The following is a 9527-nucleotide window of genomic DNA, read 5'->3' as shown; positions in this document are numbered from 1 at the left end:
TCGTATATTAGTGATTATCCTGCTCAGCAACCAGGCAGGCAGGTTTGTTGTCCACAGTATCTTCGATAGCCACCACAATGTGTGAAAGGCTTGTCAACAGGAGTGGGTGCTATACTGACAAGTCACTGCTATTACATGCAATATTTCACCTCCGCATGTCACGTGCCCACATTTTCTTCATACTGTGTATGTGTGCTGTGACCTTCTTTAAGCTGGTGCACAGTCACAGAATGCCAGTTCATACTGATCTCTCCTTGTGTGACGACGTAAGCTGGGATATTTTTACTTCCCCTCTTGCTTTGCCACTTGGCTCCTCAAAATTCATTTTTTTCACTTGTAACTAACTACCATTAACATGGAAATGTTGTCCCATGCTTCTTGACAGAGCGTAGGGGAATGATGCAGGAGACCCACACCGCCATACTAGGCAAGGTCCTAATGGTGGTGGTTGGTCGTTGCCTTCCTCCGACCATAATGGGGATGAGTGATGATGATGATAACAACAGAACAACACGCAGTCATCTCGAGGCACATGAAAATCCCTAACCCCACAGGGAATCGAGCCCAGAACCCCATGTTTGGGAGGTGAGAACGCTACCGTGAGACCACAAGCGGTGCATACCATTAACATACCTGAATATAATCTGCATTTACATAAAAGAGAAAGGCTGACCCTCAGTTTTAAAGAATATAACGCCAGATCTAATTTTGTGCGTAGTTTTAGGTATTTAATTGATCTTATAATTTATTTTGACTAGCCTGGTTAGTATCTTCTGTTATAGGGTGCAAACAGTGATTGTTTCGTAACTTAAATTATATTGTTGTTTATAAACAAATATAAATGCTATACAAACTACAAAAATTTGGAAGACGAAATACTAGTCATCTTAAAGTATCTATTCGAAAAATGTTAGCAAAACCAGCCCTTTATTAATTCCAAAGTAATTAACTGTTTTGTCAAAAGTATTGTTTGCGTACTTATATTTCTTAATATCATGATTTAAACAAATAATTCTGATTAACTCTTGTAGTACAAAGAAACTGTTAAAAAGAACCAGTTTTTCGATGTATCCAGTTAATCAGATTAGTTAAGTTTTAATTGTTATTTCTGTAAATTAAACTCCAAACAATGTGTAGTTTCAGCACCTGTTATTGTGATGATATATATGAGGGCCCGATTTTTGGTCTCCAGACAGTCTGTCCAAGGTCAAGTTTGAGACGAGAAATCTGTGTTGGTTAGAATGACAACAATACATTAACTTAACAGTGAAGTAAGTGTTAAAGCAATGACAGTGTCTGTTCCATATATACCTGATTATCCCGAAAGAACTGTGAATCATGTGGTTATGTTTTTACTGGTCACTGATGTTCAACAGGAAACTCTTGAAGCAGTATGTGGATGTTCGCCTGCTGACTATTAATGAGGCTTATGGGGAGTTAGAACAATAGTGCACTGACCATATATAACTGTGCATTATTGGGGGTTGTCAAATGTGCAAATAAAAAACTGTGAAACGCAACTGTGCATCTGTCAGCTGCATTATTTACAGTAGACAGTATTGCACATCCACCTCCTTTTTTTTCAGCCATTACGTCGACTCCGAAGACAACAAATGAAGGAACAAAGTGGGTGAACCCCTACGTATGGTGCCCCTGGTGAGGACTATAGTATGTGGTCACAATGAACTAGAACTCACGAAATTTGACAGTGAGGTGAGAACTCGAGTGGTGTACAGTAGGGTTTTAAACGGAAGAGACGATACAGCCAATCAGTGCATTGGTTTCATAACGAAGAAGGTGCAGCAGCCAAACAGCGAGAGTTTTCTGTGGAAGCAGCCATTGAGTACAGGGGCAGCAGACCAGCACACAGATGGACACAGTTGACCGGAGATAAACAACACGCCTTGCCAAAAGAGCCTTGCAACTTGCCCCATCCGTGGAGATGACGAAGTGGTGACAACTGCAGGAACAGCAGCAACAGGAGACCAGTGATTGAAAAATAAGGTACTTCATAGCAAAATCTGTTTTGTATTAAGAGATACATAATGAGTGACCTTAACGAAAAAGACAGTGTGACTGAGGACAAAGCTGTAGAGGTTAAGTTCTTAAATGAACAGAAGGATGTAAGGGCGACTGGTCCAGTAGACAACAGTGCGCTTCAGTCTGATGTGAATGTAACTTTGAATGATGGGGACGAAAATACTATTGTGGATGAAATGATAAAAGCATAATGTACGGTGTATGGTGAGGCGAGCGAAATGGACAAAATCAGTACTGAAGTGGATGAGGAGGAATCTAGTAGCGAAAATCAGAAAGGCCAAAATTTTATGGCAGACAAAAATTTGGAAGCGATGTTAACGCAAATTTGGAATAATATCAGTACAAAAGAAGACATTAGTAGGGTGGAAAAATACATTAGTAGGGCGGAAAATAACATGAAAACAGACATTAGTAGGGTGGAAAATAATATGAAAGAAGGCATTAGTATGGTGGGAAAGAAAACTGATAGCATTAGAATTGACATGTTTAGCTTAAAGGACGAACTGAAGGAAGAAATTAAAAAGGAGATTCATGTAGTCAGATATAATCTATCAGAATTAAATAACAAGATTGAGGCAGTGGCTAAAGATTGTGATGATAAGGTAAAGAAAGTAGTACATAACACCAACGAGAAATTAACATTAATGAATGTTAAATGTGTAGAAGAGAAAAAGAAGCTTTGTGATGACTATAGTAGGAAGGTGGAGGCTTCTGAGAAACAGTGTAAAAATAAGCCAAAGCTGCCAGGAAATTTTGTGCTGAAAACAGGGTTAAAATTGAGAACCAAATCGATCAGATTAAAAATGATTTTGAAACGGCGGTAGAAACCAAGTGTGCTGTAGTGGTAAAAGTAAATAAAAAAGTCGATTCAAAATTCGCTGAAACAGAGAAAAAGATGGAAGAGGTACAATATCTACAGTATGTAGTGTCCCAAACAGTCCTTCATGTGGTATTTGTAAGAAATTTATTAATGTTGAACGATATTGGGATGTGCAACCACAAGATTTCATTAGAGAATTTAATGATTTGCCTGAAACATGAAATGACAAAGAGAAAATGTAATTTGTGAGAGATTTTTTGAAAGGGGATGCGGATGGATGGGCATCTCAGGTAGCTGATAGTTGAACATCGTGGCAAAGCTTTGAGAAAACGTTTTTAGATGTATATTGGTCCAAAGAGAAGGAGCAAAGAATTTTCAGTGAATTTTGGGGAGGAGAGAGTTTCGACTTTACGAAGGGTACTGTGAAAGGTTTCTGTCAGCTTTGGATAACTGAAATATTTGGACAAAGAGCCAAGTAGTGAATCAATAATTAAATATTGGTATAGAAATTAAGTTGCCTCAGAAAGTTATAGAATTGCTTGTACCTGCTCATAGAGGTAATATTAGTGATTTCTTGAACTATCTACATCTACATATCTACAAATATACTCCGCTAGCCACCAAGCGGTGTGTGGCGGAGGGCACAATTCGCGCCAAGGTCATATTCCCCCCCCCCACCCACCCACCAACCCCCCCTCTGTTCCACACGCAGAGCACGCGAGGGGAAAACGACTGTCTGAATGCCTCAGTGCGAGCTCTAATTTCCCTGATCTTTGAATGCTGATCATTGCGTGATCTAAAAGTTGGTGGTAATAATATATATATATACGCTCGAGATGTTGACAGTGCTGCGCTCTCTGAGAAATTGCGCAAACCTTCAGTACACGAAGCACTAAGCCGCAGCAGTCGTACTCGTCGTACGTCCATGCACGGAAAACTTTGAAATTCTATGATTGATATCAACTGTACTACCGTTATTAATGTGTACTGAAGTTATTAGTATATGTCTCATAAGACAAAAATCATAGAATTGTTGTTTAAAACAAAGCACAGAATTCACATGAAACAGAAGCTTTATTCTTACAAAATAAATTACCTTGTACATTCTGCATGTATGCATGCATGCTTAAACGTAAAAGAGAAGTGCTATAGCCTTTTATACACAGAAACTGCGTACATGCGTTTACTTACTGAAGAAAGAAAGGAAACAGAAGTTGTTCAGCAGAAGGCATTTTTACATCCCATTGCTGCACTGCCGTCGATATTTGTTTAGAAACATGATTTTATTAACCAATTGGCCTTGTAGTCTGCTTCTTTGTTTATAAGTAGTACTGTTTTCGAAAATATTCTTTCACTGGGAACAGAAGTTGCAGGTATTGCAAGATATTTTTTTGCAACGACAGCTAGACCTGGGCAACTGTTTTCATTTTTTTTTTCAGTAGTGTAATGGATTATCCGTTCGTTGTAGGTATGGTTCTTCCACATATCGTTGTACCTCCAGGTCTATGCTATCAAAACGACTTTTCATTAGATTTTTCTAGGAAACCTCTTCATCGAAAGAAGCCCATAAGGAACTACTGGAGTTTTGTACGAAATGGTACTCGTGGCTAGTGTCGTTAAGCAGCCGAATGAGTAGATCGTACGGTGTCTACCACGTTTGTGCACTCTGCAATTAGGCTTGCAAAGGCATGTTTTGAATGAATAGGATTCGTAAATGGTAATGTTTTAACTTGGGTCGAGATCTGTGGCAACGGCATGTACTTTGTTTGTTTCTATTAATCCTAGCCGGGCTATTAGTGAGTTGTGCAGATGTTGCTGTACCTCTTGCGCTGTCATGGTAGCCCACTTCCTTTTGCATAAGGTTCGGATTAGCTGTCTTATTATTGGAATAGCTTTCGAAAGAGAGGTATAGTTATCAGTTGAGATTTCACTTGTTACCTCTTCAAATGGCTCCAGTACACATAAACATTCGCTCAAAATTCGACACTCGTCAGCTGTGAGGTTCTCTACACCTGAATACAAAGATGATAAACAGGCTGCAATGCATTCCTTTTGCTCCACTAGACTTTGTAGCATGTAAAACGTACTGTTCCATCGGGTTTTGGTTTCCTGAATCAATTTATGAACAGGTTTTTTCATTACATCCGAGATCTCATGGAGTTTTTCATTAGCATTGCAACTTCTTTTAAAATAGCTAACATTTTTTCTGGCCTTTTCCTGCATTATGCAGAGCTCACGGTTGCTGTTCAAAGAACTTTTCACAACTAAATTGATGGTGTGTGCTAAACAAGGCACATGTTGCATATCTATGTTGACACTGTGAATAAGTTGTACGGCTGCCGTCATGTTACTGGCGTTGTCAGTTGTGATGCTTACAACTTTGTTTTCAATGTTCCATTTTGAAATCACGTTATCTAACGCCTCACTAATAGTTAGTGCTGTATGCATTTCTGGGAAACGGAATGTCTCGAGAGCTAAAGTTTTCAGGCACCAATTAGTGTTAATGAAATGATCACTTACAGCAATATATGCCTTACTATTGAGTGAGGTCCAAATATCGATCGTTAAAGAAACACAAGTAGAGTCTTCCTTGGACAAGTTTACAGCCTCTTTCTGTTTATTGTAATCGTTCTCAGTCATGAGGCACAACTTTTTTCGATTTGGTATCGAGTATTGTGGGTCCAACAGTGAAACAAAACGTCGAACACCAGTGTCCTCGACGATTGAAAACGGTTGAAAATTGTCTGTTATCATGGCCACTAGTGCTTCATCTAGCTGTTATTGCCGTTTACTTCCCTCTATGAAGATCAATGCTCCTGCAAGGGGACACGTTATGCTCGTCAACTAGTACAATAAAATTACATATCGTATCGTGCATAAGCTAGGATAGTATAGGCTTGATTTTGGGGTATGTTGTATGTTATCGGAGTACGATTAAAAAATCAATGTTTTTTTAAGCTTGGCGGACCGCTTCGGACACTATTCGAACTTTTGCACGGAATTCACCTTTTGTACCATACGTACCTGGATATTTTGTCTGCCTTGTACTATTGGAAGAATGAGCCTCTGTATCCACGGACGTCGCTGTTTCGTTGCTCGATAAATTGTGCAGTTTAAGATGTCTAATTATGCCCATTGTACTTTTTGATACATTACGGAGATTTTTACGACAAATGTTACAAGTAACGTTATCTCCATCCTCCATGAAGTATTGCCAGCACCATGATGTTCGTTTTCGAGTGTCCATATTGATTTGAATAACAACTTTACTCGAATGAAACCTGAGACATACTAGTTACGAGCACAGCGAGCAGCGAGCGTGTTTGTCTAGCGGCGGCATTCAATTCATGAAACAACAGCGGCGCGGCGTATGTTGTCACAGCCAGCTGGCGCGCAGCGGCACACGCCGCCGAGCCGTTTCTCGTGAGCTTCTCGAGAATTGCTTGAGAACTAGATGCTCGAGGAATTCGCGGTGCGCTCGAATCGCCGCGCCTCACCATCCCATCACTGACTCTAAGACTGGACGAACTTACGTATTGTCAGCAATTTCCTTCGATGAAGGACTGCACCCCTTCCGGATTCTACCAGTAAACGGCAGTCTATAGTTTGCCTGGCGCATTACTTGTGTAATCTGATCGTTCCATTTGATATCATTTCGAATAGTCACACCCAGATACTTGACGAATATTACCACTTCCAAACACTGGACATTTATATTGTACTCATACATTAATGGGGATTTTCACCTTGTTATACACCGTAGGTTACACTTACTAATATTAAGAGATAATTGCTAGTCATTACACCAAGCATTTATTTTCTACAAATCCTCATTGATTTGTTCACAACTTTCGTGTGATAATACTTTCCTGTAGACTACAGCATCATTGGCAAACAGTCTAATGCCACTGTCAATACCATCAACCACATCGTTTATGTAAATCGTAAAAAGCAGAGGACCTATTTCGCTGCCTTGAGGCACACCTAAAGTTACGCTTGTTTCTGTTGAATTCGCCCCTTTCAGGACGATATACTTCTCTCTGTCCGTTAGAAAACTTCCTATCCAACCGCGTATTGCATCGGATAGACCGTAAACGACCACTTTTTGGAGCAACAACCGTGTGGAACCGAGTCGAGCACCTTTCGAAAGTCAAGAAATATAGCATCAACCTGGTAGCCGGTATCTAGAGCCTGTTGTGTATCATACACAAAGAAGACCAGCTGTGTCTCGCATGACCGCTGTTTCCTAAAACCGTGCTGGTTCCTGCAGATTAGCTTCTCAGAGTCTAGAAAGGTCATTATATCTGAACACAAAATATGTTCCATGACTCTACAACTAATCGATGTCAGTGAAGTTGGCCGGTAATTATGTGCATCCGATTTTCTACCCTTTTTATAGATTGCTGTGACCTGGGCCTTCTTCCAGTCCCGTGGAACTTCCCACTGTTCCAATGACCTCTGATAGATGATAGATAAGAATGGTGCTATATTTGTAGTATAGTCAACATATAATCTTACAGGTATACCGTCTGGACCAGATGCCTTCCTGGCGTCTAAGAATCTTAGTTGTTTTACAATCCCAGCTACACTAAGCACTATGTCAGCCATCCTTGCGTTTGTTCGGTAGTTGAAAGGGGGAATGTTGCTGCAGCCCTCTAGTGTAAACGAGTTTTTGAAAGCTAGATTTAGAATTTCGGCCTTCTCTTTATCATCATCCGTTACATTACCTGTACTGTCAGCAAGAGAAGGCATTGAATTATTTGTAGCGTTCATAGATTTTATGTACGACCAAATTTTTGGGGATTATTTTTAGAATCCGCAGATAAAATATTGCTTTCGAATTCGTTAAGAAAATCTCACATTGACCTTTTGACAGCTGCTTTCATTTCGCATAATTTCTGTTTGTCAGTGGGGCAGTGACTACTTTTAAAACGACTGTGCCAAATTCCCTGCTCTCTCAGCAACTTCCATATATGTTTGTCGTACCAAGATGGGTGCTTTCCCTCCTCTATATTTTTTCTAGGCACACACTTCTCTAGCACGGGGTGGACACTACTTTTAAATTACGACCAAAGATGCTCTTTGTGTCCTGCAGTGAATGCTTGGAGCTGACTAAGAAGATATTCATTGATGACACTTTTATTTGCTTTCCCAAACAAGAAAACTCTACTCTGTTTCTTTGGTTTTCTGGCAACTTCCACTAATATAGAAGCCACAACGACACTGTGTTCGCTAATACCTTCTTCTAGATTAACTTCCTCAAAAAGTTCAGGTCTGTTTGTCGCCTAGATACGTTCCCATCTCGAGCTGGTTTACTAACCAATTGCTCAAGGTTGTATATTGAGTGCGCTCCTAGAATAGCTGCACACGAATCTTTGTTTCTGCCCCCTGTGAAAAACGTGTAATCTCTCCAGTCAGTGTGTGCCAGATTAAAGTCTCCACCTATAACTAATGGATGATTTTGATATTTAGTTCCTATGTACTCAAATGGTTCAAATGGCTCTGAGCACTATGGGGCTCAACTGCTGAGGTCATAAGTCCCCTAGAACATAGAACTACTTAAACCTAACGAAACTAAGGACAACACACACATCCATGCCCGAGGCAGGATTCGAACCTGCGACCATAGCGGTCGCGCGGTTCCAGACTGTAGCGCCAGAACCGCTCGGCCACCAGCGGCCGGCTCCTATGTACTCCAGACTTTTCCTGAAACGTTCTGCGACGTTTGTTGTGGATGTTGGTGGTCTATAAAAACGTCCTAATACAATGATCAATCCTTGTCTGATTGACAGCTTTATCCAGACTATTTCACAGTCCGACTCAGTATAGATCTCAACTGGTTTTAAGTAGCTTTTAACTGCAATTAACACACCACCTCACATGGCATCAGTCCTATCCTTCGTAAATATTGTGCAATCGGTGTTCAAAATTTCACTGCTATTTATGTCTGGATGCAACAAGTTTTCTGTACCTAATACAATATTGGCCTTGCTACTGGTTATTTCAGAGAGTAACATGGGGATCTTGCTACAGACACTTTGACAATTTACTAACATGAGATTTTTAGCATATTTAAATTCTTTGGAATGACCTGTTTGGTCTAACTAACAATTTTTACAGTTGGTACACACAAATTAGTGTCATGAACTGGTAATTTTTCAGACCAACTGTTTGTCTCCGTGTGTGGAGGAGCCTAATTTAAAATATATCCATGTGCACGCCACAAGTTCTGTGCCACCCATGTAGCTGCTTCCTGTGTGTAGTACTCTCCTGATCTATTAAGGGACGTCCTACAACGTTGCATCCCACGGTGTAGGTCGAGGAATGTACAACCATTTTCATCACATAGTCGACATACCGTCTGGTTTAGATTCTCCACTCGACTCCAAACCAGAGGACCCCGGTCCACCCTGGATACGATGCTGCAGATCGTCAGCTTGGCTTCCATCCCTCGAGAGATGGAGGCCGCCTTCGCCAATTTAGCCACCCGTTGAAAGGCTATGTTGATAGAGTGGTGAGGGTGATGCCCTCAGTGGAAGATCGTAGGAGGAATTTTGATGACAATAATCAATGAGGGAGAGAATTTCAGGTAAGTAGGATTAACAGGACCAATTATAATAGATATCTAAATAATGTTTGGGTGGAGGATAGCCAGAATGGGCACGGA

This window comes from Schistocerca serialis, chromosome 3, assembly GCF_023864345.2.
Source record: "Schistocerca serialis cubense isolate TAMUIC-IGC-003099 chromosome 3, iqSchSeri2.2, whole genome shotgun sequence".
In the NCBI taxonomy this organism is placed as follows: domain Eukaryota; kingdom Metazoa; phylum Arthropoda; class Insecta; order Orthoptera; family Acrididae; genus Schistocerca; species Schistocerca serialis.
Note: the sequence above shows the minus strand (reverse complement) of the source record.